The sequence below is a fragment of the Helianthus annuus genome, chromosome 7 (assembly GCF_002127325.2).
Source record: "Helianthus annuus cultivar XRQ/B chromosome 7, HanXRQr2.0-SUNRISE, whole genome shotgun sequence".
Classification (NCBI taxonomy): Eukaryota; Viridiplantae; Streptophyta; class Magnoliopsida; order Asterales; family Asteraceae; genus Helianthus; species Helianthus annuus.
In genome coordinates this window covers 81,143,940-81,147,925 of record NC_035439.2, presented here as the reverse complement: position 1 = coordinate 81,147,925, position 3,986 = coordinate 81,143,940, and the positions used below count along the sequence as shown (strand labels likewise).

The following is a 3,986-nucleotide window of genomic DNA, read 5'->3' as shown; positions in this document are numbered from 1 at the left end:
CATCCTTGGTTGTAGGTCCCCGTTGGAGGACCCGACGGTCTAGGTCTATTATCAATGTAGTTTACCATTTCTTGTTGATCGTCTGTTTCTTTCATGCAACTCCAATTTTCATGTGACCCACCACACCCCTCACAAGCCATGACCGAGACTGTTTTTGTCATTTCTAATTTTTTTATTTTTGAAGAAAGGGCCTCGATTTGGGCTTGTAAAGAGGTGCTTTCGTCTACCTTATGGGTGCCCGGGGCGATAGTTTTATTTCCCCGGGGAGTGTGCCACTGAAAATTGGTTTGAGCAATTTCCTCAATTTGATTATATATTTCGTGTGGGCGTCGATTACCTAAAAGTCCCCCGGAGCTAGGATCAAGTGTCTGCCTAGTATGTGGCAACAACCCATTGTAGAAAGTGGATACTTGTTGCCATATTGCGAGGCCGTGATGGGGACACTTGCGTAATAGCTCCTTGAACCTTTCCCAAGTTTCATATAAGGATTCCCCGTCCTCTTGTGAGTATGTGTTAATTTCAGCCATCAATTTAGCAGTTTTAGAAGGAGGGAAATACTTATATAGAAATTTTTGGGCTAGTTCATCCCAGGTGTTTACCGATCCAGCTGGGAGGGTGTTGAGCCAAGCTTTCGCTCGGTCTTTTAGTGAGAATGGAAACATACGAAGGCGGATGGCGTCGTTTGATGCTCCATTGATCCGAAATGTATCACATATTTCTAAGAAATTAGTTATATGGAGATGGGGATCCTCGTCTGCGAGCCCGTGAAAGGTCGCGGAGTTTTGGAGCATTTGTATCAAGTGCGGTCGAAGTTCGAAGTTATTGGCTTCGACATTCGGGGCATTGATAGCGGCGCCGAGATTACCTACGGTGGGCCGTAAGTAATCCATGAGGGTACGTTGGTCCGCCATTGGGGGTGGATCACCCGAAACCTTCTCTTGGTTTTTGGCTTTTAACCTTTTTCTGAGAAAGCGTTCGGGTTCTTCTAATGGTTCCTTTATGTCTTTATTGGAACTGGAGCTCATACACTACGCGAGGTTGGCGTCGGGTTCCAAGTCCTGCAATAAAAACAGAAAAGAATGTTGGTCAGAAGGTTCACCACGGCCCCGTGTCGAGCGAACACGGCCCCGTGGTCGGAGTTACAGTGGTTGTTTTTCAGATCCCAGTTACTGGAAGTTGGACACGGCCCCGTGTTGCACCGACACGGCCCCGTGGTCAGCCTTCTGTTAACTTGAAAAACAAAAACTGCCAGTAACGTTGCTGAGCACGGCCCGTGTCCGACCAGGCACGGCCCCGTGCTGAGATCTGCAGAACCTGAAAAATCTAAAAAAAAATCCTAAAAATTAAAGAAAAATAAAAAGATGATTAGGCCGTTGATTCCTAACCTTCTTAAAATCCTTGTGTCCCCGGCAGCGGCGCCAAAAACTTGATGCGTGTCGGTGTGTATATATTTTAGATGTATAATTAAGCCCTTTTTACACTTTTAGCCAAGTTTTAAATTTATAAAACACGATATTTACTAACACTAAACACACATATGGGCAAGTGCACCCATCGTAGACGTAGTATAGTGTTGGTAAGATACCGAGGTCGTCCAAGGACACAAGAGCTTTTAATACCGGTTTATCCTCAACGTCTAACCAAATCAAAAAGTTAGAAAAAATGTTTTAAACTAAGAAAAATAAAAACTAACTAAATGCTGAAAAATAAAAATAAATTAAAAACAGATAGACAAGATGAATCACTTGGATCCGACACGTGTATTAGTATAACCTTTGATTATTTTCGCACTTTTGCACTTGTTTAAGAGATTATCTTAGTTATTGTAGTAGGCCCCTCTTTTGAAGGCGACGTTACCCTCAACCCAGTAGTTTGAGTCAGCAAGGATACAATCCTAAAGGGTCGGATTATTGAAAGATAATGAATTAAGTTATTAATGCAAATTATGGTAGGCCCCGCTTTTGGCGGTGACGTTACCCTCGGCTAAGTAGTCTGAGTCAGCAGGGATACAGTCCTAAATAACCGGGTTATAGTATTAATAGTAGTTAGCTTATCAGGGGGTCAAAGAGTTTGGATCCCCGCCATCCAATACCTATGGGCATTGAAGGAGATCCTACTAAATTTGACCCAGGTCCCAAGCAGGACCTCTAAACGCTGAACAAGGGCAAGAACCTTACCAAACCTTTCCCTTAACCCCCGACCAGGTAGCCAACATACCTCCATATAGACCGTGGAGATATGAATGGTGAAAATCTTTTATTTTATATAGACAGTAAAATAACGCCAAGACACCACGGACAAACGATAAGGAAAGATCACCTTCAACATAAGTAACTAGTTATTAAAGTCATTAATACAAAACCAAATAAAAAGTGCAAAAGATTAAAAATAAAAAGTATTATACTAAACACTTGTCTTCACCAAGTGATGTAAGAGACTTAGGCAAACATGGCCTTGATTGTCAAGAACTCTTACGATCAATCTTGGATCCCGAGACGACTCACACACTCTACGATGGACAATGGATGATGGTGGTGGATGATGGTGTTATGGTGGTGGTGGGTGGTGGATGAAGTGTGAGAGAGGTGGTGTGCCAAGGGATGAGAGAGAATGAAACCAAGCTCCTCTATTTATAGGCTGAACAGAACGCTGGACACGGCCCCGTGTCCGCTGGACACGGCCCCGTGCCCGTCTGACATTCTCTCTCTTCATTAATTGTAATTGCGAATTACAATTAATGCGCCTGCTGTACTTTCAACACGCCCCCGTGCCCGCTGGGCACGGCCCCGTGGTGAGCAATGGAAGCTTCTACTGGTTTGTCTTTTCTGCTGCTTCCTGGGCACGCCCCCGTGTTCACTGGACACGGGGCGTGTTCAGACTCTGTTCTTTTCTCTTTGTCTTGGGAGGTGCCGTTGAGGGTCCGGGCAGTTTACTTTTGTTCCTTTTCTTGTATTTATGGTAGAATTAGTGGTCTTTTTGCTTCTTTTGTGATTTTGAGCTCATTTCATCCTGAAAATACAAAAGGAAGACAAAAACACTCTTTTTCCAACATTAGTACTTAAAAAGGGTTAGTTTTATGCCTTAATTGATGTGTTTTATATGTTGCATTTTACACACATCAGTTTATATGGTCATGATATAATAGGAAGTTTATATTAATAAGAAGGATATGAAGCAATCTGGTACGTCCAATTGTACTATCAACGGCCAAGATTAAAATCAAATAAAAAACTCTCATTTAAACATGTTGTCCGGGTTTTCAAGGGTATTATCGTCAAATTCCAACAACAACCGCTCTTGAATATACCAAGAAAGGTTCGTAAAAAAGTTCATTACGTTTTACATTTCTATTGAAAGAACACACACATTCAAATTAGAGATAATCAAACTCCGTTGAAGTTCATCGCATCATCGAGAGATAATTTGAAGGTTACCTTCGACTTATTGAGGAGAAATCCATATCGCAAAACCCTAATTCATCAAAGAGGCAAAAAACAACATTAGATGAAGAAAACATTGATCAACAAGGGAAAATTAGGAAAAAAATCAACAATGAAAGAACAAACTAGTAGAAAACGAAAAGAGATTCCTGATAATGGTAATTTGATTTATTTTTGTCTTTTAAATTGTATTCTTTTCAATAAATTACATTTAATGAAGTAGAAGAGTACCTAATATTGAGTATAAATTGTTACTTAATGAGTTTTATCTTATCATTGTATTTGCTTAGTTAGGTTTGTTGTTAACGATTGCGTTTTATATTAAAACTATAACCTACTGCTTTTTATCTTAATATTGTGAACTAATGTGTTTTATCTTAAAAAACTAGTAGAAAACAAAAAGAGATTTATGATAATGGTAATGGTAATTTTACACATTGCATTTTATCTTATCTTTGTATTTGCTTAGTTAGATATGTTGTTAACTATTGCGGTTTTTCTTAAAACTGTGAACTACTGCTTTTTATCTTAAAATTGTGGTTTATT

The 3,986-nt window shown here is 40.1% G+C and overlaps 1 non-coding gene across 1 annotated transcript; it reads left to right on the top strand.

The window, feature by feature from the left end:
• The first annotated feature begins 426 nt into the window (after positions 1 to 426).
• Positions 427 to 533, top strand: LOC118480791. Its single transcript, XR_004863768.1, has one exon. It is a non-coding gene; the product is annotated as a small nucleolar RNA R71 (small nucleolar RNA).
• The last annotated feature ends 3,453 nt before the right edge of the window (positions 534 to 3,986 follow it).